Consider the following 27433-nt stretch of genomic DNA (forward strand, 5'->3'; position numbering starts at 1 on the left):
AAATAGGTGGCTGATTCAACATTCAGCTCTACTTACTCATAAAAGAAATGATACTGGTTTTTGAGAGTCTGAAATAAAGAGATGGTCTTTTTGTTGTTGTTCAGTCGTTCAGTCGTGTCTGACTCTTCGTGACCCCATGGACCAGAACACGCCAGGCATGCCTATCCTTCACTGCCTCTCACAGTTTGGCCAAACTCATGTTAGTAGCTTCGAGAACACTGTCCAACCATCTCATCCTCTGTCGTCCCCCCTCTGGTCTAGTATCCCATAAATGATGGGAGTAGTTGTAGAATTGACAAGGTGTTCTCAGAATAATATAGGCATATTGAAGGAAATAATAATAATTTTAGGGCTTTCAGTTTAAACTGACAGACCTCAGAGTCTGAACAATAGCTCTTTGATCTTGAGAAGCACACATTGTACATGCCACAATATATTGAAATGATTGGCTGTTGATAATCCAGGCGTGTGTGTGTGTGTGTGTGTGTGTTTACTGATTTGCAAAATGTTTGCATGGTGAATCCAATTTCAGTGAATCTGGAAACAATTGCCACTTTCTGGGCCACTTTAGTTTCAAGTGGCACGGTCCTTCAGCATAATTTTGGTACCAATTAAAAAGGTATGAATTAATATCATTGTTGAAACCATGTTGGTAATAATCAAAATCCTAGACTTGGAACTAGATTTTATTTGGCAAACATCTTCAACCCCATGTTTGCTGAATATATTGGCTATATGAAATTAAAGGTAAAGGTAAAGGGACCCCTGACCATTAGGTCCAGTCGCGGATGACTCTGGGGTTGCGCGCTCATCTCGCTCTATAGGCCGAGGGAGCTGGCATTTGTCCGCGGACAGCTTCTGGGTCATGTGGCCAGCATGACTAAGCTGCTTCTGGCGAACCAGAGCAGCGCACAGAAACGCCGTTTACCTTCCCGCCACAGTGGTACCTATTTATCTACTTGCGCTGCGTGCTTTCGAACTGCTAGGTTGGCAGGAGCTGGGACTGAGCAACGGGAGCTCACCCCATCCTGCGGGGATTTGAACCACCAACCTTCTGATCGGCAAACCCTAGGCTCTGTGGTTTAGACCACATTGCCACCCACGTCCCTGTATGAAATTTGTGGGAGGGTAATTGGCTGGGAAACTATTATTGTTGTTATTATTATTATTATTATTATTATTATTATTTCCCTGTATGGGATAGCGGCATAGTCCTGCATTGCAGGGGGTTGGACTAGATGATCCTCAGGGTCCCTTCCAACTCTTTAATTTATGATTCAATGATTCCCAGTCTCATATCTAAACTTCAATCTAAGCTCACTCTTCCAATTCACCGACTGCTGTGGCAGCATCTGTGGGAGGGAGGTCACTCCATATCCTTGGTGTTATTTATGCAACTGCAACAGCATTTGGAGTGAAAGTTGGCTGGGGGAGAGCAACACCACCTCCCTCCCTGCCCCACTGCTGCTACAGCCACAGCAGCTCCTAAGAAACTTCCTTTTTTTGCACCAAAAGATTGACTGTAGAAGATTTAGCTGAACCCTAATTTCCCCTTTCCATTGTGCCCTTTGTAACTCACAAAAAAGGGTTTTGACAGTCTCCTCTGCTATAAATGCACAGTAGAATTATTTTGCTAATGGCCTAGGTTTTTGAATGTGTAATAGACATTGGTAGGAGAACAATGGCAGTCCATTGTTCAGACAGGGCTACCAGGAGGAGGTTACAAAAAAAGCAATGGACTCAAATTGAAAGAGTTTAGGCTAAATGTCTGGAAGGGTTTTCTCACCTTACGAACACTCAGGTAAAGTAGAAAAGTTACAATAGATGGAAAGCTGGAGGCTGCCCTCATTTGAATTCAAAAGAATTTAGATATGTGTCTATCACGGACAAGTTAGAAGGAAAATAATGGCTCTGCTTAAATGACAGAGAAATCAATGGCTTGATCATTCGTTATTCTGCAGGGATACTAATCAGCAGTTCAGAATGGTCATTAATGCCTGCCTTTTGCTCGGTATCCAGGTAGAAGACAGGGAATCAGGGAACATGTGTCGTTCTTGTGTTTTCACTTGGGCTGTGCATTGGATCTAGCTGAAGCCTGCATCCTGAATTAAACTGCACCCACCTGGAGCAACCCAGGGCTGTCAGAAGGTGGGATGGTCTAGCGGTGAGGGTCAGGTGAGGCAGGCAGCCTGAGACTAGGGATGGGTGAATGTGTCCATTTCAGTTTCTCACAGTTTCCCATTTTTCCAGCCTTAAAACTCAGTTGCGTGACCAGGCAGCGACAGCCCTGGCCCCCAGGGATCACAAGGAAGGAATAAAGACTCTGGCAATGTTATATGGAATTAAAATTAGGCCACAACTTTATTAAACTTCCGAATGTAGGAAGACCTTGGTTTAGGCCTTGGGCGTGTATCCCTCCCAGCCCCCCAGCCGGGGGGAACTGGGGCTCATCAGGGTAAATGGGATATTGGGGTGCTCTGCAAGATGTAAGCGTAACAGGCAGCCAAGCCCATATCCCCGCATGGTGACCTTTCAGTGTATGCCCAGTTGTTGTTGTTCAGTCGTTCAGTCATGTCCGACTCTTCGTGACCCCATGGACCAGAGCACACCAGGCACCCCTATCCTCCACTGCCTCCCGCAGTTTGGCCAAACTCATGCCAGTCACTTTGAGAACACTGTCCACCCATCTCATCCTCTGTCGTCCCCTTCTCCTTGTGCCCGCCATCTTTCCCAACATCAGGATCTTTTCCAGGGAGTCTTCTCTTCTCATGAGGTGGCCAAAGTACTGGAGTCTCAACTTCAGGATCTGTCCTTCCAGTGATGGCCAGTGACACCCATCTATATAACCCTTTTAAGAGGGGGACCCTGGAATTGCCACCACAGGGGGGTGAGTCACCACTTCACCCCCCCCAAAAAAAAAACAGGGAAGAAAAGACTAAAGGATTCCACCCAAGGCCATAACTGTCAAAGTTGTGACGAATTGATACAGGGAAGACAAAACTTGCCAATGCAGGAAATAGCAACCAGTCAAAGACTGTAGCAGTGCCTGCTAAACAGGAAGAAAAAGTTAACCTACAAATAAGAAACATTAAACAAAGGGAGGGTAGGGAGTACCAACTGCCTGGCTATTGTCGGCTCCACCCCCTATTTATAAATGGGGCTGGCCCCACCTCCCAGCAAGAAGCTTGATTACTGAGGCTGGGCGTGAACCTCCAAAAATTAACATTGAGAGGCAAGCCAGGCCCTGTTTGCCAGTACAGTGGTAGCTCGGGTTACAGACACTTCAGGTTACAGACACTTCAGGTAACAGACTCCGCTAACCCAGAAATAGTACCTCGGGTTAAGAACTTTGCTTCAGGATGAGAACAGAAATTGTGCAGTGGTGCAGCTGCAGTGGGAGGCCCCATTAGCTAAAGTGGTACCTCAGGTTAAGAACAGTTTCAGGTTAAGAACGGACCTCCAGAATGAATTAAGTTCTTAACCCAAGGTACCACTGTAAGCTCCCTGGGAACTGTAGCACCAGGCACGGTCCCGCAAAGGGCACCCACAATGTAAGGTGTGAGTGCTCATTCTCCACATTTCCATCTCAGTCTGAGGTGTGTGTTTTTTAAAGTCCTCATGAAAATTCACCAGTGATTTAGTTTGAATTTTGCCTCATATACACATTTTTGTATGCAATGTTGCCTAATGCACACATTTTGGCCAAGCAACCGCCCCAAATATAATGCGTTTCTATGTGTTATTTTCACTAATATTAAAAGCATATGTACGCACTTTGCCCCAGTATATGCATTTTGGTAAGCATGACTTGGCTGGAGATCTGCATTGCAAAATGTGGGAAAGTGTGGCCTTTGAAAGATGACCTTGTTTCTGTCTGAACAATGATTTGAAAATGTTAAGGAGTTGAGTTCACCTTGAAATCGGATTTCTGAATGGGATTTCTCCCCCATCCCTGAGACCATATCTTCACCATGGCTTCAGTCTGAGCAACAAGTCCAGTGTGGTTGCAAAGGAGAATAGCAAACCATGGTAGTTGAAGCTAAGTATAGCTGCTCAGCCTAAATATACTCCCATCAAGAGAAGCTCTGGGGGTTTCTGCCAAACGGCCTCAGCTTAGTAGCTTCTGTACAGGGAGTTTCCCTCGCAATAACCGAGATACATAATGGAAGACTTAAGTGCAAGCCTAATTAGTCCCCAGAACCTCTGCCATATCTAATGGAAGTAGACACCCTTATTTCTCACTAATTAACTCTGGACAGTAATCAAGGGGCATCCTCCAGCAAGCACACAACACACACCAGTAATTGGATTGAGTGCAAATTTACATGAAGGAAACAGAGCCGCATTTCCTGCGAGACACTTCCTGCCTTTCCCCATGAGGGACACCTCAGTCACCTGGTGGTGAGCTCCAATTGACTAGAGACCTCTCACGACCTCTCTGCCATTATTTGGCAGGAAACCTGTATTGATCTGTCTGGGAATGGCTCGGTACTTGTTAATTAGCTTTCAGTATCTCCTTACATCCAGTTTAGTCCTTAAGGTAATTATCCTCTGTCAGGCCCGTGCCTTTAACTATGAACCCTTCAGGCCCTTCGCTGTTCAGTCTTCTACCCAGGAGATTGCTCTACGGGCTGAATCTTCCTCCCACAATTCTCCTTTTATATGAACTTGGTGGCCCACGTGGATGCCCGTGGGGAAAGACCTCCTCAGCTTTAGCCAACTTTAAGGGAACATAAAACTTGTGTGCTCTCTGGGGAAACCTTTCCATTTTTAAACCCTAACCCAAGGACACCAGGTTGTTTGCTTGGGACCTCGGTGAAGTTACTCCTTCACTCTCTTTTCTTTGGAATGGGTAAAAAATAGCATTTCATCCCTTTTTTTTGCATTCACCATCCACTTCGTTTCTCAAATCTCTCTGACCTCACGTTGTCCAAACTCAGGTCATTTAAACCTGAGCATTGCCCTCCATACAAACCTACTATATCTGTAACTCACCACTGACTCCTTATATGACTACCATTAGACTAGGGCCAACTCTGCTATTAGCCAAAGTGAGGCAATCATCCCAGGCAGCAACAACCTCCCAACCACCACTGCAGTTGGAGTTCAGTGTTCCATGTGGCCTGTCTTGCACCCCCTAAGCTGCCCTGCTGCCCTTAGTTGTGGTGGATGCTGACATCGCCAGTGTTGAAACAAGATTGAACTCTCACTTTGGTCATCTGAGGTTTGGAGCTTTCAGGGTTAAATAAGCTCAACAGTTCGCCCCTCCCACAGGGAAGATGTGTCACAACATCCGGGGTATCTGCTGTATAGGGGATGTCTATGCGATTTGTGACACACTGTTTTTTCAGTCCTCCTTTCACTTTTGAACCGGAGCGGAGATGTCTTCTGTCAGTCCAGGAGTGTCTGTGAATTTATGCTTGTAATTAAAGCTTGCTTGCTTAAAACAAGCTTGACTTTGTGGGAGTTTATTTGCTGGCAACAAAGGCACACACACCATTGCGCAGGAAGAAGTTTGAAGTTTGGACAACTCTGCAAAAGCACTGGAGAAGCAGGGAAACGCAGCAGGAGGCGTAGCTGGGTACCATTTCCAAGTGCTTTTGAGGCTTTTCCAGTTTAAAACAAAAACCCCAACAGGTCAGTTTCTGAATGTGGAATGGGGAAGGAAGAAAATATTGCCCTTTGCCTCAGGCACTAAAACAACATGTGCCAACCTTACATTAGGCATAGGAACAAAGGAAGAGTCTGCTGGATTAGGCCATCACGTCCAGCATCTTGTTCTCACAATGGCCACCCAGATGCCTGTGGGAAACTCTCAAGCAGCCCCCAAACACAAGAGCCACTGGTTTTCGGAAGCATCATATCCATCAGAACATATCCTCCATGAAAAGGTCTAATCCTCTTTTGAAGCTACCAAACTTGGTGACCTTCTGTGGGACACTCTGGCCAGGATTCAGCATTCTCTCACTGACCACACAAGGACTGTTGCGCTAGCATAAGGGTGAGGGTAGTTGTTGTGCAATATGAAATCCAGCAAAAACGGTTGGACTAGTGGAAGCTTCTTATGCAACAGGTTATGCAAGTGGAAGCACCAGGGCTACCACAACCTGTTGCACAACCAGCCACAAGAAACATGCTGGCTTCCTCCCCTTTCCATTATGCAAGACATTCTGCTAGCTCAGCTAGTACGCCACTAAAGGACTTTAACTTCGTGTGACATTGAATTCCTCCATCTGCCTCTGTCTTCATCTCAATCACAATAAAAAAAACAAACGATGTGCACGCTTTCTGTCCAAGCAGCATTGCTTTGGGTGTGTTAGCATTTCACTCCTCCGTTGCTGGATGTGTGATTGTTACATCACATGTCAGTGTTTACTTTCTAGGCTTGGGAAGTGTGAGAACGGAAGTCAGTCTTATCTTCCTTCCACTGTACTGTACTTTTGTACTTTTCTTTCTCTCCCTCTCTCTTGGAGAAGAAGTGAGAGGATGCCATGATTGCTTTGTCCTATATATGGGTAAAGGTAAAGGGACCCCTGACCATTAGGTCCAGTCATGTCCGACTCTGGGGTTGCGGTGCTCATCTCGCATTACTGGCCGAGGGAGCTTCCGGGTCATGTGGCCAGCATGACTAAGCCACTTCTGGCGAACTGTCGGAATACACTGCGTGGATCTGTTAAAAGATCCGCGGTTAATTGTTTATTTTAATGGTTATTGAGAACTACTTTTGGTATCCTTACGCGTAAAAGCGAAAGTGAAAGTAAGAATGAACAGTCGGTTTGCCAATAAGATTAATCCGCCTTTAATTTATAGTCCCGGTAATGTTTCAAAGTTATCAATGAGCGTTAATCCTGCTTCCCGCCTTTTTGGAGGGCAGCAACAGTGGTTTTATTGGCTGGGGTGTCAATCGTGATGTCACATCTGTTCCCAAATAAAAGGCTGAGGCTCCCCGCTTAGGCACGTTCATTTACGTTCTTCTTTAGTTCTTTCAGTTAGGTCAAGTTTAGTTTAAGGGTTTTGGGAGCGGGCTGGATGGGTTGGATGGGTTTTTCTTTTAGTTAGGTTTAGTTCGCGGAAGATATTCGGTTTAGCTTTAGTTAGGCTTTTAGGTTTAGCCTAGGGCTAGATTTGCGGAAGATATTTCGGTTTAGTATTATTTAGTTCAGTATCGCGGAAGATTGGGCGCGCAGGGACTGAGAGCTCAGGGAAACTTAGCTTAGGGCAAGAAACGAGCCTACACGGGTTTTGCCAAAGCCACTAAAAAATATACTCGGTGTCTGTCGTTCTTTGGGGAAAAAGGAAAAAGGTTTAAAGATTTTTTTTAACTTTAACCAAAACTTAGATAACGTCCTTGGTTTGGTTTTCCTAGTTCAGATTCAGGGCATCCATTGGTTTTCGAGGCATCCATTGGTTTTCGAGGCATCCATTAGTTTTCGAGGCATTATTTTAGTTAGAAGGCATTCAAGAACTCACACACCTTCGGAGTCATTTTCCGTCTTACTCAGCTTCCTTCAGATTGTGAGACTTGGCCGGCGCCCGTGCTCATAAGCACGTGGAACGCTGGCCGCTTTCCCCCGCTACTGGTACCTCGGGCATGGGCAGCTTAAGCTTACGCACGAGGAGCTCCAGCACCGAACCCCGGCAGCGAACCAGAGCAGCGCACGGAAACGGCGTTTACCTTCCCGCCGGAGCAGTACCTATTTATTTACTTGCACTTTGACGTGCTTTTGAACTGCTACGTGTCCTATATATATTGCTTAATAAATACTTAGAACGCACATACTCATGCTCCACGATCGTTGCTGCTATACTCTGCTGATACGAGTGTGCACATGTCTTTTGATATGTGTCGCTGGTGCGTGCTGGGACTGATTTGCAAACGTCCTGGGCTGCATTTCATCAAGAAGAGGTCTGTCTCATTCCGAGGGCTGTGTGTGCCCCCCAGGCATGTTCCGACAGGGTGGCCTTTGTATAATCTTGCAATAAGAGTGGCTGGGGAAACCCGGCCAGATGGGCGGGGTATAAATATTATTATTATTATTATTATTATTATTATTATTATTATTATTATTAACCATCTAACTATGCTGCTGTAATATTGCATTCCCTGATCACCATTGTGCCACCTTAAGTCAATACATATTATGATTAAGACCAAATTGGAACTCATTACCACAAGTAATTAAAGAAGTAGGCATGCAATGCATTAATATTTATGCTGTGCAATGGACTCCATATATATAAAAAAAGTCACTCTTCATTGGTTAAACGGGGCAACACACATGTTCATGTAAGAAATGCACCACCAGGGCAACGTCCCTCTCATTCAACGGGATAAAATTTCTCTTAGCTTTGTCCTCCCCCCCCCCAAGGCACAAGGAGAAGGGGACGACAGAGGATGAGATGGTTGGACAGTGTTCTTGAAGCTACTAACATGAGTTTGGCCAAACTGCGAGAGGCAGTGAAGGATAGGCGTGCCTGGCGTACTCTGGTCCATGGGGTCACGAAGAGTCGGACACGACTGAACGACTGAACAACAACAACAACCCCCCCCCCCAAAAAAAAACCCAGTGCTTTAATATGTGCAGTGAGCAGTACTGAACTCTGTTCCCTTGTCAAATGCAAATAGCCCCAAGGAAGTCTCCTTAAACATCTAAATGCTGAATCAATGCTCATGATGAAATGCAAGCTGCCAAAATTCCAGAAAGTCATCGCAGTGTGATAACTGTTGGGATTGGACTTAGATTAATTATTTTCCACAACACGGTTGGATTTATTTTTAGGCAGAATCCAGTCTTCAAAATGCAGAACTGCCGACTCCTTTTTAGCTTGCCTATTGCTACTTGAGATAGCTTTGTAATCCTTAACAGCTGAAATCAAGATTGCTGCTGAGTTCTTGTTGCTGTTGTTTGCAATGAAAATGCATGCATTGAATCCAAAAGGCTGTCCCGGAAATGGGATCATCTGTCACAGAAAGGACATGATTTGAGACTTGCAGGCTACCTAGATACACTGCTTGGCTAACCACCAGGAGATGAAACCTTGAAGGAATTTCCTGAGTTTTGGTAAATTCCCTTTCAGTTATTGGCTGACATTGGCGAGATGTGGATAAGGTTTCTTGTTGTTTTAAGTAAGTTGAAAGAAAATGATTTAAGGGAAGCCTTGCTTCCCATGTTGTACACACATTTATTTGTTTTCTTCCACTGTCGCTTCTGATCAAATAAGCTTTGTGGGTCTTTGAAAGAGCATAAAACCTGCAGAAGTTGTTTTCCAGAGGCAAAAGTACAATGAACACACACACCATCAGCAGTGATCCATCTTTCGAACCATTTTAAATTATCTAGGGGGGAAATGGCCATCTTTAGGTTATATTTTAGGTGTGTACAGCTCTTACGTGCTGGGAACAAATAACACGGCAAATTGGAATTTGGTGTGATTTTACCCTTCCCTGTGTTAATGTCAATAAAGAACCTTGAGGTAGATCAGGACACCCAAAAAGTCTCATTTCATTGTTGCTCTCTTTGTGTACACCAGGGGTCAGCAAACCTTTTTTCAGCAGGGGGCCAGTCCACTGTCCCTCAGACCTGGTGGGGGGCAGACTACTTTTTTTTTTTGGGGGGGGGAGAACGAATTCCTATGCCCCACAAATAACCCAGAGATGCATTTTAAATAAAACACACAGACTCTACTCATGTAAAAACACCAGGCAGGCCCCACAAATAAGCCAGCAGAGATGCATTTTAAATAAAAGGACACATTCTACTCATGTAAAAACATGCTGATTCCCAGACCGTCTGCGGGCCGGACTTAGAAGGCGATTGGGCCGGATCCAGCCCCCGGGCCTTAGTTTGCCTACCCATGGTGTACACCATGGTATGCAATGAAGTTTTACTCAGAGTAGACCCATTGAAAGTAATGACCCTAACTTAGTCAGGTTCATTTCATTCAGTGGATCTACTATGAGTAAAACTTAGTTGGGTATCACCCCACTATTTCCATATGTTTCTTTATTTCTCCAGAATATGCTCCACTTCTGAGCTATCACAAACATTTGGTCTGCACACTTCCTTCTTCAAGGCATCTCTCTACTACAGGGTTCCCCCCCCTCCATTATGACACTCTGTAAACAAGGCCACCTGGGAATCCAGATGTGCATTTCTCTTTGAACAACAATTCTCTTCCAGACAACACATTGAAACTGCAATTGCACTTGGCTTTAGTATCAATTATGTTTAAATTAACGATGGTTAGCAACTACTTTGCAATGGTGGCGCATGGAATCCAATTCCAAATGGATTTAGCCATAAATGCAAGTAATCACATAAAAGACTAATATTAGCTGCCATTGCAAAGCACTCACTCAGCAAACAAAGGCCCAAAGAAGAATGTGTCGTCAAAGAGGAGCCTGCAATGAGATTTGGGAAGCAAAAGTGAAAGGTTGGTGCATACGTTGTGACAATGAAGTCATGCAGCTAAAAACAGCCTTCCCATTCCCAGCCCATAATATTTGCAAGTAGCTGACACATCTCCATCATGGTATGAACCTCCATAGTCCTACGACACACCCTGGGCAACCACTGTCAGGCACACATCTATTTTGCACTATGTTCCCATTGGCCATTGTGGTGGGGGATTATTTATTGTTGTTCAACAATATCTCAAAGGGAGTTGGCTATGGAAAACTGATGCAGGGTAAGTGAGAACTGCAACAAGTACAGGCCGGGGACTGCAGTTCACCAAAGGGAGGTTTTCTTCAGTGACTTCTGCACGGCCATCGTAATGGATGTTCCAGTCTCAAATGGGAGAAGAAAAAAGCAGTGATAGCGAACGAAAGGTTGCGCCAGAGTGAAGAATATTAAGGCAGATGAAAAAGGGGGTTAAATAACTCCTTCCCCTTCATGGAATATGTCTTTCAATCCCTATTTAGAGCTCCCTTCCAGGACAGCTCTTAAAAGACTCAAGAAGAGGGCAGGAGAACACAATATTGTTACTCATATGCTCTAATCCTTGCCACCAACAGTCTGAAGATGCAACAATTGTCCCATTAAGTGAAGTGTGTTAATTTAAGTGTGGATCTCGCTACATCACGTTGCTCACTTCATGGATTCCCCCCAACAGGATTTAAAAGACTCCATCTGCATTTACTAGGGGAGGGGGGATTATGCCACCCTTCACACAAATTTCTCTGGAAAACTCCCTGAATATTGCTGAAAAACATGAGAAGAAACTGGTGGAAGATTTTCCTGCATTTTTGCACATCACAATACCCAGGGGAAGTTGTCATTGCATATCCATGATATATGTAATTGAATCTTTATGGCTATATTATTCTGACAGAAGACTGAATTATACAGGGGTATGCTGGTGAGCTAGTTCATTGTTCACTTTGCATGAGCACTTGCCTGCTTTGCTACTTAAATTTTTAATAAGCCTAAGCCTCGATTCTTAAAGTGCTAGCAACTTTTTCTTGCCAGTCTCCACAATATGCTTAATAGATGTGCCTGAGAATGTTTGCCTGGTTTATTCCAGTTTGATGGAAATGGCTTTTGCATGGCGGCAGTGAGGACGGTGTCCTGCAAGCACACACCCTCAGTACCATGCAGTGATGTCTTATGCGTTGCAGGCAACCTGTTGTGCATACAGTTTGTGCCCAATTTACATACCTTCCCACCGAATTTGGAAGTGAGCCACACAAGTATAAAGCAATGGGCTGCTATCACTGCCCAGTCCATTTACATGGAAAGCAATAACTCTCCATGTATAACTAAAAGTCAGCATGGGTTTCTGAAAAATAAGTCATGTCGGACCAATCTGATCTCATTTTTTGACAGAATTACAAGCCTGGTAGATGAAGGGAACGCTGTGGATGTAGCCTATCTTGATTTCAGCAAGGCCTTTGACAGGGTGCCCCATGATATTCTTGTAAAGAAGCTGGTAAAATGCGGGCTAGACAATGCTACCATTCAGTGGATTTGTAACTGGCTGACTGACCGAACCCAAAGGGTACTCATTAACGGCACCTCTTCATCCTGGAGAGAAGTGACTAGTGGGGCACCACAGGGTTCTGTCTTGGGCCCAGTCTTACTCAACATCTTCATCAATGACTTGGATGATGGGCTTGAGGGCATCCTGATCAAGTTTGCAGATGACACCAAATTGGGAGGGATGGCTAATACCCCAGAGGACAGGATCACACTTCAAAATGACCTTAACAGATTAGAGAACTGGGCCAAAGCAAACAAGATGAGTTTTAACAGGGAGAAATGTAAAGTACTACACTTGGGCAAAAAAAATTGAAAGGCACAAATACAGGATGGGTGACACCTGGCTTGAGAGCAGTACATGTGAAAAGGATCTAGGAGTCTTGGTAGACCACAAACTTGACATGAGTCAACAGTGTGATGCAGCAGCTAAAAAAGCCAATGCAATTCTGGGCTGCATCAATAGGAGTATAGCATCTAGATCAAGGGAAGTAATAGTACCCCTGTATTCCGCTCTGGTCAGACCTCACCTGGAATACTGGGTCCAGTTCTGGGCACCACAGTGCAAGAAGGATACTGACAAGCTGGAACGTGTCATAACATCATGAGTCTGATGTCAGGACATCAGGTTGGGGCCCCTCAATCAACTTGAGAAGATAGCGCCTCTGGGTATCGTTCAGGGTTTCCCAAACTTGGGTCTCCAGCTGTTTTGGACTACAATTCCCATCACCCCTAACCACTGGTTCTGCTAGCTAAGGATGCTGGGAGTTGTAGTCCAAAAGCAGCTGGAGACCCAAGTTTGGGAAACCCTGGTTTAGATAATCAGAATCACCCAATAATGGTTGTAGATGCTTTACCGTGGCCATCTCCTCCACCTTCTCTAGGAAGGGTATATCCACAGCTGGACAGTTATGGGTCCAGGTCTGGCTTTTTTAGGAGCAGTTGTACCATCACCTCTTTTGCAACCATTTGAAATGAGCAGTTAATGAAATGTTGATTAATGGGGAAAACATTTATAAACTTGTACTTTAAGGGAGCAAATGACGGTGCTCGTGTCCTTTCCTTTGGGTTGGTGATTTTTTTTTAAAAAAAAATGTGAAAGTATTGTTCTCATTTGTTCAGTCGTGTCCGACTCTTCGCGACCCCATGGACCAGAGCACGCCAGGCACGCCTATCTTTCACTGCCTCCCGCAGTTTGGCCACACTCATGCTAGTCGCTTTGAGAACACTGTCCAACTATCTCATCCTCTGTCGTCCCCCTTCTCCTTGTGCCCTCCATCTTTCCCAACATCAGGGTCTTTTCTAGGGAGTTTTCTCTTCTCAAGAGGTGGCCAAAGTACTGGAGCCTCAACTTCTCATACCTGCTATAAAAAAAAATAAGCAAAGGGACCCATGTGGAGAACTGTGGCTCGAAAGAGAATGGGATGTGGCTCTGAAAGGTTTTCAGTGAGGCTACAGCTCTGAAAGATGTGGCGTTGACTGGTGCTGGGGATCAGGTCTGAGTCTGACAAGCGGAAGGAGATTGTGAGAGAGAATGAAAAATGTCCATTATATGAGAGAGCTTTCATCAAATTACCCAAAAATATGGGGAAAATATATAAATCATGCTTGAGAGCTTCACAGCCTATTAAAAAGTAACAGTATGATGTATTGTATGCCCCGGCTCCTTTCAGAGTGACGAATAGGCAGCTTTCTTGCTGCTCACTAAGATGAGCAGTGATAATGATAATGATAAATATCCATGCAAAATAACAGACCTATTAGGGAAATAGCCGCCCTTGACTCATTAAATACACAGCCTTTTCGCCATAAACTTAATCAGTTCCATGAGAATGTGACCTATTGATTCAGTTAAACCGCTCAAAATGCTTCACAAAAAATAAAAAATAAAATAAAATAAACCATGCAGTCCACAAGTCAAAGCAAATATATGAGGACATATCTTTCCTTTCCTCACACAATCAGGTGGGACTAAAGTGGCTGGGGGGAAAACCTTTCCCCCCATTTTTTTTTTATTAATTTTTAACAAACCACAAACAAAACACTACATACAATAAAGAAACAATATAACAAAATACTAAACAAAAACGCCTATTTAAACCTATTTATCCTTCTTTATAACATTGCAAATTGACTTCCTCACATCCTCTCCGTCTCCTTTCCTTGTAAATCATCTTTAGTAATTTCTTTACCTTTTTCTATTCTCATATTTATACTCTAATCATCTTATCTTATTTAATAACCTTAACATTATTTCATCTATTTCTACATCTTAACTAACTTCTATATCAGCAGCCTAACTGTTTCTTCCTGCTTGTTTTTAAACACTAATTTTAGCATACTTCTTCAAATATACTTTGAATTTTTTTCCAATCTTTCTCCACCGCGTTGTCCCTCTGGTCTCGGAGTTTCCCGGTCAGTTCAGCAAGCTCCATATAGTCCATTACTTTCATGGCTGAAAACAAAAACCTATGGCTTTGTAGGGCTTGAATAGGACTGAGGTGGCAGGGTATGCATGAGAGGAAACAAAGGGAGGGGGGAACATCCCCAGAAGGTGAACCCCCAAAGGCAAAAGATTGGCCATCAGAAACAAGCATAATAATAGAAAGTTATGAGGACTATGAGCTGGATCCAGACTTTCCATAAATACTTCTGATCATAGGATGCTTTGCTAGAGAATGCATTTTGCACTCCCTCACAGTGTCTCGTTGTTGTTGTTGTTCAGTCGTTCAGTCGTGTCCGACTCTTCGTGACCCCATGGACCAGAGCACGCCAGGCACACCTATCCTTCACTGCCTCTCGCAGTTTGGCCAAACTCATGTTAGTAGCTTCGAGAACACAGTCCAACCATCTCATCCTCTGTCGTCCTCTTCTCCTTGTGCCCTCCATCTTTCCCAACATCAGGGTCTTTTCTAGGGAGTCTTCTCATGAGGTGGCCAAAGTACTGGAGCCTCAACTTCAGGATCTGTCTCGTACAATCCCGCAATCCTTAAGAGGAACCTTTTGGGGTTACAGGGGCTACACCTCTGCAAACCAACCAAGTTCATGGTGGCCATCATCTGAAGATCCCCTGTGGGTGCCTCAGTCATCGCAAGTCCATGGAGCAATCCTTTCACAATGGTGGCACCTACCATGTGGAACAGTCTCCTACTGGAAATTAGGCATGAGCCATCATTATTAAGGGCAGTATTCAAGTAAATGGTTGTGTGCATGCAAATATTGCCACTAGCACAACAGGTCTTATAGCATGGGGACAAAACTAAAATTAGTAATTATTAATATTATTATTCCTTTCATTTCTATAACCACTATGTATTTTTAAGGAGGGGAATCTCAAAGTGATTTAAAACACATTAAAACTCCTAATAAAGGAATTCAGAGCAAAACTTTACTGAAGAAAGTCAGGTATAAAGTATACATTCAAAGCAACATAATTATCAGGAAATAAAAATATTAGCTTTTATTTCAGCATAAAAAAATTACAAAGGAGGTCAGCTATAGAATCATAGCTGTCAACTTTTCCCTTTTTTTAAAGGGAAATTCCCTTATTCCGAATAGGATTCCTCGCAAGAAAAGGGAAAAGTTGACAGCTATGTACAGAATGCACATTTAACGTAGCAAAGTTAGCAAAAAAAATTAATAATCTTATTGCAAAAGAAAGCTTTAGTGAAGGAAGTCAAATATGAAATGCACGTTTAAAACAGCATAATTAACAAGACAATAAAATAAATCAATGGTGTCTCCGAAAATTTTTACACATAATTTGGGAAGACATGTGAACTAATACCAGTGTACCGGAAGAAGCAAAGATCACCATTGTTGAAGCAATCATTCTTCAACATCAACTTCATTGGACTGGTCATGTTGTGCAGATGCCTGGTTATCGTTTTCCAAAGCAACTAGTCTATTCCGAACTTAATAATGGAAAGTGTAATGCTGGTGGCCAACAAAAGAGGTTTGAAGACTGTCTCAAGGCAAATCTAAAAAAAAAAAAAATGTAGTATAAACACCAACAATTGGGAAACACTTGCCTGCGAGTGCTCCAATTGGAGAACAGCCTTTACTAAAGGCGTCATGGACTTTGAAGACATTTGAACTCAGGACACAAGGGAGAAACGTACTAAGAGGAAGGCCTCCACAGTCAAATACGGACTCATTGTTAAAACCGTGTTTATGGAAGACAATCTTACTCAGCTACGAGTGATTGCAGGAGGAGGAGGAGGAGGAGGAGGAGGAGGAGGAGGAGGAGGAGGAGGAGGTTCATGGCTGGTGGCAACTGTGGAAGCTCAGGCTCAATGACCTGGATCTGCACTAAGAGGCAGCTAAGATGGTCTCTGGGCTCTTCAGCAGCCTCAGCTTGTTGGCTGCACCTGTCATTGTCTCTGGCTCCACCTACTGTTGATCTCCTGTCCTTCTGCCCTACCAGTCCCAATGATCAATGAGCCCCTACTGAGCTAATGTATTTGCAGTATATTTTTGCAGAATGATTTCAATCTCTGGCCACCACCCTCTCACTCACTGTGGCAAATTAAGAACCTCAGTTTCGCCAGGGACACGAAAATGCTCTGGAGAACTGTTGATTGGAACCAAAGACATTTATAGCATCCCTTGGGCACCTACCAATGACAAAGTTCCATCAAAACATCACACAACAACCTAACTTCCAAAGAAATTCTTAAATGCCCCCAAAAGGAGGCCAAGAATACACGCCTCCTTCACCAGAGAGGAGAAAACTTTCAAGAAACTGGAGGTCAGATATTGGTGCAGCACACATTTTCAAATGTCCTAAACAAACTGTTAATGGTTGAATTGTCAACGCTATGCTGTAGTGCAATATGTTTTTGGTATGTATCATGGCTCTTGTGCCATTATTATTTACATTGCTTATTTTCTGTGAAATGCTCTGAGAGCCATGTATTTATGGAAAGTGTGGCTTATAAATAAACTTGACAATGGCTACACTATGAACAGCTTAATATAAAGGTATACTCATTTACAGTTAAGTTACGTGATCTCGGTAGAAATAAGCACCATATACAATAATTAAGTCTTTTCAAAAGTTTATGTTCCTGTGGAAGAAATATCTGAAAGTTTCCTCCCGCCAATCCTGCTTTACTTTTCACAGTTCTTGCCGACACAGGTCCGTATAGTTAAAGCTATGGTTTTCCCAGTAGTAATGTACGGAAGTGAGAGCTGGACCATAAAGAAGGCTGATCGTCGAAGAATTGATGCTTTTGAATTACGGTGCTGGAGGAGACTCTTGAGAGTCCCATGGACTGCAAGAAGATCAAACCTATCCATTCTCAAAGAAATCAGCCCTGAGTGCTCACTAGAAGGACAGATCCTGAAGTTGAGGCTCCAGTACTTTGGCCACCTCATGAGAAGAGAAGACTCCCTAGAAAAGACCCTGATGTTGGGAAAGATGGAGGGCACAAGGAGAAGGGGACGACAGAGGATGAGATGGTTGGACAGTGTTTTCGAAGCTACTAACATGAGTTTGGCCAAACTACGAGAGGCAGTGAAGGATAGGCGTGCCTGGTGTGCTCTGGTCCATGGGGTCACGAAGAGTCGGACATGACTGAACGACTGAACAACAACAAATGGTGCAAAAGCTTTAGCCCAACAGTGTTTTTTTCTTCTTCTTCAGGCAACTAGTAGTGGCTTATATTCAGTGTGGTGTTAAAGTGAATGTTCCATTGGCAGGGGACCTCTCTCTCCCTCCCTCCCTCTCTCTCTCTCTCTCTCTCTCTCTCTCTCTCTCTCCGCTCTATGGAGTAGCCATGGTCAGGCCAACATCTATGCAAGGGAACATTTTAGGTAGTAAGATGTAATGTGAATAGTTTAGGATAAGAAGGCAGGAAAATCCCCCAGTCTTAGTATTTTTAGGTACCTTTCATCTCCATTCCCTGGGTTATGAATCAGGACAAATTCCCGAGACTTAATAGACCAAGCACTGTAGGAATTATGAATTTATGGCTGTTGCATTCATTCATTTCAAGGATTTAGCCCCACTTCTTAACTGAACGATTCTCAGGTCACTCTGCAACAGACTGCAGTAATATAAAACAAACATGTATACATGGTCATTTGGGTATTATGGGATGTTCATCGGAGATTACGGGATTAAACATCAGGAAAAACTTTCTGGCAGTAAGAGCTGTTCGACAGTGGAACAGACTCTCTCGGGAGGTGGTGGACTCTCCTTCCTTGGAGGTTTGTAAGCAGAGGTTCGATGGCTATCTGTCGTGGATGTTTTAGTTGAGATTCCTGCATTGCAGGGTCCCTTCTAACTCCACAATTCTATGATTCCCTAACTATACGGTTTAGTAATTTTGAATGGGGTTGATCTGAACATCCGTCTTCCCTGAATTTATCTGCATTCCGAGAGAGCAGGAGAACACTCTTGAAAATCAAGATTGGGGTGGGGGATATTCAGGTAGGATTTCTTCTGACAAGGTGGAAAGGGCTTATTTCACCCCACCCCTACCTTTTTCACTTAAAAAAAAAGCTAGCCATGGCATGTGATGACACCCTGTCTTCCCGGATACACTATTTGTGTGGATTTTCTTCTAATTCTCATCACGTTCCTTGATCTTGGCAAGAAGTTCTTTTTTTATTTCATTTTTACTGATTCCTCTAAAAGTCCAAACAATTCTTTCATTTCCTATACACTGTTATATGCATATACACTCCAGGTTTCTTAAAGTAACCAGCGCTTAAACAGAGACGTACAAAAAATGCAAATGATGGTACCAAAATACTTACATATTAATATTTATAAAATTCTGCTGCAGAAAAGTATAGCACTGCATAGAGCTTGATTCTTTTATCTGTATTATATGTTATGACAGATGTTAAAGTACTGGGCTAAGAATTCGGGGACTAGGGTTCAAATTTTCACTCACCCATAGAGCTTTCTAGGTGACTTTGGGCCACTTATTGTCTCTCAGCCCAACCTACCTCACAGGGTTGCTGTGAAGATGAAATGGAGACTATTACCATGACCAGGTAGAAAAGCAGCCATGCCAAGGGCTCTCTGTCTACCATTGCATCATATGAACACATGTGGAAACCTTGTACTTGTTAGTATTTCATGCCTCCGATGCTGCAGACGAGATTGGTGTAAATCACATGCCTGTCTGGGAAGAGTGTGGGAATGGAAGACAGTCTTATCTCTTCCGCTATTGTACTGTACTTTTGCTTTTACTTGTCCCTGTTCTTCTCTCGGAGCTGGAGAGAGAGGGCACCATGGTTCCTTTGTCTGTATATAGTGTGTAAATAAATACATAGATTAGCTCTACGATGTCTCATGCTTCTTGCTGTGTTATGCTAGAAGATTAGTATGCATATATCATTTGATATATGTCGCTGAAGCACACTGGAGAAGAAGGGAAATGCCTTTTTCCAGAGCTGTGCATACCAGAGGGCGCTCGGAGTTCGGGGGCTACAGGGGCACCCCAGGTCATTTTCCAGCAATACTATGATATATACTGCTATTACGCAATCCATGGCTGCTAGTTGCAATGGCTATTATCTACAATGGTGATGATCTACAATGGCGATGGCCTTCTGTTGCACTCAGGTCCTGGCTGTGGGCTTCCCATAAGCATCTGATTGGAGACTAGATGCTGGACTAGATGAGCCACTGGCCTGATCCAACAGGCTCTTCTCATGTTCTTATATTTTGCCCTCATCATCAGTGTCATGGTCATTCCCACAGCAGCTGGGAGGAGGCTTCCAAGGTTAAATATCCCTGCAAGGGTGTCACGGGGAGGGAGATCCATAATATTCTCTTTCCCCCTTCCAGGACACCTTCCCAGGGACCATAGAAGTATGCCCTAAATGCAATTTCTCATTTTAAAAAAAAAACACAAAAAAACCGATCCCTGATTAACGGGATGGAATTGACTGATGGGAGAACACATGTCTAGAGGACGGTTGATACTATTGGGAGATCCCATTTCCAATTGGCGGCATGAGTTGTTTGAGAGTCTTTGTTGATTATTTGAGGAGCAGTGACCTTAAACATCCCTCAAATATTGTGATGTTCAAAAATAGAACATGAAGCGTGTGGCTTATGCCTCGCTTTCTCCACGAATCAAGAATCTTTTTTCCCCGTTCCTCAGCTGCTTAAAATATCCGCTCTCTTTCCTGATGTAGGAAGCAGAGCTGCAATCTGGTCATGGTGACTCTGGCAGACCAGCAGAGAATTTCTAATTTTTCCCCACTGTTCTCGCCTCATCAAATCTATCTCAGTCTTCTGCGTGCGCTCTCTCTTTCTCGTCCTAAAGCATATCCCCCCCCCCAAAAAAAAGCATCATTACCAGAGAACTGCCTTTGATCTCTTGAATCAGGCTTAAATAAAAAAAAATTCTTGGGAAAACAGGCAGACATTACTTCATGCCTCAATAAAGTAAGTGCTGCGCTGACATTTAAATTTTCTCTTGACACAGTCCTGATTTACCCTTCAAAGCTGAAAAAGGTGGTGATGTCATAATTTCTTTAAAACTGGTCAAAGGACCTTCCCATGGAGGTTTTTAAGCAGAAGTTGGATAGCTATCTGTTATGGATGGTTTAGTTGAGATTCCTGCATTGCAGGGAATTGGACTAGATGACTCAAGGTCCCTTCCAACCCTACAATTGTATGATTCTATGTGGAGTCAACACAGCTGCTAAGTCACTGATGGGGAACCTGGGGACCTCCAGATGTTAGAATCATAGAATTGCACATTAGTAAAACGCTGCAGTGGGGGGAAAGAGTCTTGATAGTTGCCCATACATTGCATCAAGATTTCTGTGCCCCCTACTACAGAGAAAATCTGGCAGCCTGAGAGCTGGATAGCCTGAGAACCTGAGACCAATAAAATAAATCAGCCAGTCCCTGACAAACAGCTCTGTTTGTAACCCTGTTTGAGAGGCAGTTCCCCTCCAATTGCTCATAATCCAGTCTCATAACTGCTGTGCCCGCAACACTGTCTATGCATTGTCTGAAATTAAAAGACAATTTACAATCCTCATGTTTTAGTAGCTGACAATATACATGGATATTAGCTGACAAGAGGACATTGTCTTAGTCTGGCGCGAGCGGAATGAGATGCAGGAGGGTGGCGGCGGGGGGCGGGGAGGAAGAAGAATCCCCAACAACATGAATTTATCAGCCAATATTATTTTCCTCCAATACGCTTCAGCTGCCAGCTTCCTTAATGCACATTGAATAATATGGGTCATGACATTTGCCAGCAAGCAGAAGCAAATGACGGGGAGAACATTTTGTTAGTGATGTGTCTCTGCTTAACATTCGTGCCGCGCAAACCTTTAGAGGTTTTCTCCAGTGGCAGAGGACCATGGACTAGAAGGGAGCCCCGGAGGGCAGTTGCATGAACCAGGGAAAGAAAAACAAAGGTTAGAAAGCTTTGGGGAGGATTCCTGAACTCTAGAGATAGCCAGCACTCTTGAATCAACCTTTTTCTTTCAGTAATCATTATTTTATCCCTCAATCCATGACATGTCCAGCGTGACGTTTGAGGAGTTGTTGTAGCAAGCATGGGGAAGATCCAGAAGGGGCCCTGATTTTGGCCACAAGCCACACCCACCTGCTCCATTCATGATGTCATATGATGTCAGGTGTGTGGCAGATGAAGGACGCCACTTGCTTTTCTTTCTTTCTTTCTTTTTTAAAAAATATTTTTATTTGATTTTACAAATTTATTCCCACAAATAATATTACTACAGATATTAGAATTTTGCATAAAATTCTTCCGAATCTCGAGACTTCCTGTCAGGAGTGCATGCAGGAGCCAGGCCCTGTGAATAGTAGGGCCTCGCAGGACTGGGGCCTTCCTACGTTTGGCCTGAAAGGGCAAGGCGTGGCAGCACAGGTGAGGCTTGACAGATGACTCGTCACACCTGGTGGCAAGGACCGGGAGAAGAAGAAGAAGAAGAGTTTGGATTTGATATCCCGCTTTTCACTACCCGAAGGAGTCTCAAAGCGGCTAACATTCTCCTTTCCCTTCCTCCCCCACAACAAACACTCTGTGAGGTGAGTGGGGCTGAGAGACTTCAAAGAAGTGTGACTGGCCCAAGGTCACCCAGCAGCTGCATGTGGAGGAGAGGAGACACGAACCCGGTTCCCCAGATAACAAGTCTACCGCTCTTAACCACTACACCACACTGGAGAGGTATATAAGACCAGCATTTCCCTCTGGGTCTTTGCCACAGCAAACCCACCTAGCTGTGCTTTGCCACAGCAAACCCACCTAGCTGTGCTTTGGCTTCCTGACTCTTGGTTTCCTGATTTGTGGACCCTTGGCTTCCTGACCCCTGGACTGCTGATTCCTGCTTCCCAACCTCTACCCCGGTCCTGACATTCCAAGCCGGGACTCCGACTGCCTGTAACCTGGACCGTGACACTTCCCTCTTCCCTTCTGTGGGTTCGTTAAATAACTTTCTAAACTGCATATTGTAAGTCCAACTAATTTACCATCCTCCATTAAATCCAAAATCTGTGTATCATTGCAAGAGTTATTTAAAGCCTGCCAAAGAGCTCAAGTGTTTACAGTGGTCTTTCAAGTACAATATATATTTGTCCCATTCTTTGTTGAAGTTTTGATCCTCCTGATTTCTGATTTTCCCAGTTAATCATGCCATCTTTGCATAATCCAATCATTTCATCTGCTAGTCCGCCCTAATAGGTATCTTGTTGTCTTTCCAGTTCTGGGCAAGAAGCATCCTTGGAGCTGAAGGACGCCCTGAAAGGTCTCAGACAGGAACTCCGGTTCCTCGTGAGGTCCTGGAGGTCCCATCCAAGGCCTCACAGGGTCTTGGAGGTAGGGTCCAAGGCCCTGTGGGGCTTTGTAAGTAGCGTTCTAGGCCCCGCAGGGCAGTTGGTGGGGCAGTTCCCATTTGTCATGATGGATCAGCCTCCACTCACTATAATACAAGAATAGCTCTCACACAGTGGGAGGAGGAATTATTAAAAGAAGAAACTGGAAGAGGAGGAAGAGTCTCCCATTCCCATCCTCTCCAGAAGATTAGGAGACCTTATTTGAATGGCATGGACTCTGTCTGCAGTGCAAATGAGAGGACTCATCTGAGTGGGTAGAGAGAGATCTAGCACCATTGGAGCTCTCTTTCCTGAAATGTTGCTATGTCCAGTTTCCCATGATCTCCCCATTGCACTACATTTCTGTGTGACATAGCTTTCTGTTGCTTTCTACTCTTTTTTGCTGGGGTGCAGGGGAGCTGCGGGACAGATGAGTGAAATGGAATGATTGGCTGGGCAAGCTATCCTTTGCTTGTGCAATCGCTGGATACAGCTCAGCATAAACAACGAAAAATGGGTCCAAGCAATGGGTTCTGCGTAACTCAAGATAAAATACCAGAGATTTCTGAATCTTAATGAAGCCTTGAATGAAGAAGTCTTGCATTTTTACGGCTGAGACAAAATATGGGATTTTAAAAACACCTGCCATCATCTAATTGTTTATTTTTTTTAGGGACATCAACTTTGATTACTTGAACACATTGAGCTTCTCAGTAATTGCGGGGAGGGGGGGGAGATAATAAGTGACATCTCCAATCATTGACGGCAAATACTCTGATTAGACCAACTTTACAAATGAAATGTTATGGTTCAAATACTTGCAAAATAAGGAACTTCATTCCTAATTAACTTTAAGTGGCAGAGACTGAAATATTTTGAGTAATGTTTTAACCAATAAAGGTAATTGCATCTGCAATTTTGATGCCTCAAAGCAAATGGGGGCAGAGGGAAATCCCACAATTATCTAAGTCAGAAAAATGCAATGTCCATTGTTTTATTGTTTTGTTTTGTTTCCTCTTTCTCTGTCAAAAAAATACGAGGCATGAAAAAGGATTTTCATTGGGAAAACTGCATGGGAGGAGTGTTAATCTCCCCTTCACCCACACTGTGGTACTAATCTAGATTGGGGCCCTTGTAGCTACTGTTTAAAAGAAACAGGGATGCATTCACACATTTTCTCTGTAAGCTGTAGTGTTACCCTGAGAGGCATAAGACTGTTTAAGCCTCTTCTGCTCACAGACTCAAGACACCACAGTTCAGTAAAATAGTTATAGTCATCAAAATATAACTTCAGGATCTTCACCAAATACTTAAACTTTACCAAGTGAAGGAAGGTGGGAGATACGAGGTGTCGAGCTTCGGGAATTCTATCCCTCCCCCGGTGGCAGCAAGAAGCAGAGAAAAACAAGATGGAGTCCTTTCTAATGAGTTTATTCATTCATAATACAGCGGTACCTCGGGTTACGGAAGTAATCCATTTCAGGGGTCCATTCTCAACCCGAAATTTACGCAACTAGAGGTGCCGCTTCTGCGCATGCGTGTGCTGCAGAGACGTCCCGGTACTTCCGGGTTTGCCGTGGCTGTACCCCAAAGATTTCATAACCTGGAGGTTACGCAACACGAGGTACCACTGTAGTGAGAGACAAAAGAATGCAGTCTGCCTACTGATAATGGCGTTGCTCCAACTGGCCTCCTCACACACATCATTTGAATGCCTGAATAAAGCTGTCATCTCCATCCCTGGGTCTGGTCCTAGGAGTCATCAAAACTCATGGTGGCCTCTTTTTCTCAGAATGGGGCACTGAGTCAAAGACCTCTCCTTCTATCCCAGGACACTGCTTTGTTTTGTTTTACATACAGTGGTACCTTGGTTTAAGAACAGCTTAGTTTATGAACAACTTGGATTAAGAACGCTGCAAACCCGGATGTAGGTGTTTTGGTTTGTAAACTTTCCGCTTCCTGTTGAGTGTGTTCCATTTGTAAATTGAGTCCCCCACTGCTATGGGAAAGCACACCTTGGTTTAAGAACGCTTTGGTTTAAGAACGGACTTCCGTAACAGATTAAGTTCGTAAACCAAGGTACCACTGTACAATGTTTTCTTGCCTGTCTTCTGTTATAGAGTTTTTCTCCAGGTTCCCCTTGTTCAGTGTCATTGGCTATAGGATCATCATGCTAGGAATGGAGAAATTTGTTAATATAGGTTTCTCTCAGCTTCTCATTTTTTTTCCAATATTCCATTCAGTTCTGCACATTTCCACATCAATTTGAACCATTTTTCCCCTTTTAATTCCTCATGAAAAAGCACCAGTGTTTTGGTTTCAGTTTCTCCAGATGTACACATTTTGTACAATTTTGCCTACCATAAACCATTTCCCCTGATATATGAATTTCAGATGCACATTTTACCATAGCATGTGAATTTTTGAACATGTAACTGGGCTGCACAATTGCGGTGCAAAATTCAAAGGATGGCCATATTTTGGTTCATGTTTTGGTTCAGAGAGTGCAAATCAGGCTGTTAGTTTGTTTGTTTTTTAAAATGTGAACTAAATCTAATTTATCCATCATTACTGCATCTTGGAAAACACAAACGGGAGAATGCTATGTGCTTGTGTCCTACTTGTGGGCTTTCTAAATGCATTTGAACATCAAATTCTGGACTAGATGGGTCTTTGTTCCGATCCATCAGGGCTGTTCTTATGTTAATCATTAGCCTTTGGATCTTGCTTCCACTGACTGGCTCACATCTTGCGTGCAGTTGTCAAGAAGAGAGACATTTTCAGCTACCTGAGATGTGCTTTATACTCTGCTCTTACCAATAATACAAAATAATGAACACTTTTAAGTATCATAGCATGCACCTCCAGTGACTGTCTTTGTGAGGATGACAGGTACCCTCCCATTTTGCAACCAAAGTTCCTGATGCTGATAGTAAGACAGAGCCATGTTTTCCATAGAAATTAAGGATCAGTGAATATTTCACAGCGTGATCAAGCTGCATTCCTGATACATAGATAAATTTTGGTTTCTTTGTTAATTTTTTTGCTTTTTCATACATTTTATTGAATGAAATATGTGCTTTCTAGAAGAAGAAATGTTAATGTTGAGTATAATTTTAATGCACCTGAGTTTGTTGTATATGTGAAGAATGAGTGGGTGGGTCCCAGGCTGGCTATCAATTGAGGAAGAAGACAATTGCCAAAAGCCCAGGCCCAACTACCAGCAGTCCAGCCCCATGGCTGGCAGAAACAAGTACCTGGAGGAGAGCACCTTTCTGTCAGTCTGTCTACCTGAAAGTACAGAGAGACAGTGTAGCGGCCTCTCTCAAGAATAAGTTGCCCAGTTTCAGGAAATGCTGACCGGTACCTTGTGTGCCACATCACTGCAGCTTCTCAATAAAGTGTCAAGAACTGCTGATCCCATATGGCAAATACTGTTGTTAGAACTGCTCAAGGAAGAACCTACTGGACTGATTCCATCCAAGTAGGTCATTGGCTCCTTCTGGACAGTAAGGAGTAGAAGAGGGCTTCCTGTCTCCATGGAACAAGATATTATTGACTTCTGGTGTGCCTTTTATTTCTGGTCTTGCTCTTTGGTCCGGCTCCTGGACCTCCCTCCTTGTTTGCATTCTAATCGTGATTATTCTATGGTCCTAACACTCATATTGGTTTCTGGTCCTACCTTCTGGTTTGCCCTGTGATCCCAGTTGATCTTTGGTCTGGACTCCTTCCTTGATCCCTGACATGGTTATGTTCAGACCATGAGAGCTAAGGTCTCAAGCAAGGGGAGGTCAGGCAGGCAGGATACCAAGGTTAGGTGACAGTTAGGACCGCAGGAGGGAGATCAGCGGTTGGGTTCAGGACTATGGATAGTGGTCCTGTAAATGAGGACAAACACCTACGTTGTCTCATTAAGGTGCTGGAGCGATTAACTGAGTTTACTAGCAGAACAACATGGTCACTGACTCAAGGCCTCACCCTTTTAGTGCTGCCTCCTGACAGGTCCTTGGGCCTTCTTCTGCATCCTTGGCTCCTACAAAGTAATGGGGTTTCTAGCTGTGAGGATCTTTCCTTAAGGCTTCTTGATCACACAAGCGTCTGAAGTCAGAGATGTGTCCTTGGGCTCAAGGGAGATAATCTGGGCTCTAGTACTATCTTGACAAATGCAAGGTGGTTCTTTTAAAGTGAGATTCAGAAGCAATACAAAACACAAGTGAGTGAGAATTTTATTCTAAACAGCAAGCATACCAATACATACCAAGCAAGCCACCTCAATCTGCCACTTGGAAGTCCTCAAGTAGTGGCAAAGTGACTCCCCCAGGTGGCCTCAGGTTGCACAGCCCCCATGGCCATCAGTCGTGCACAAGCTTCAAAGAAACTATGCTCCAAACCATCTGATTTACAGACAGCTAGCCTGTTATCCTGTGTGGCTTGCCCGACTGGCTACATGCACATTATTCATTAGCCACCCTCTCCCAATGCCTCACTTTCTCCAATATCAAAAAGGTTACTCAGCACTATCCCTTCCTTCCAACAGATTAGGACATTAAAGACTGTTCTCAGCCATCACAGATCTTAACAAGAGATAGAAAGGGGGAAGGAATGGGGGCAGGAAGGATAACCATGTCAGATC

The sequence above is a fragment of the Lacerta agilis genome, chromosome 3 (assembly GCF_009819535.1).
Source record: "Lacerta agilis isolate rLacAgi1 chromosome 3, rLacAgi1.pri, whole genome shotgun sequence".
In the NCBI taxonomy this organism is placed as follows: domain Eukaryota; kingdom Metazoa; phylum Chordata; class Lepidosauria; order Squamata; family Lacertidae; genus Lacerta; species Lacerta agilis.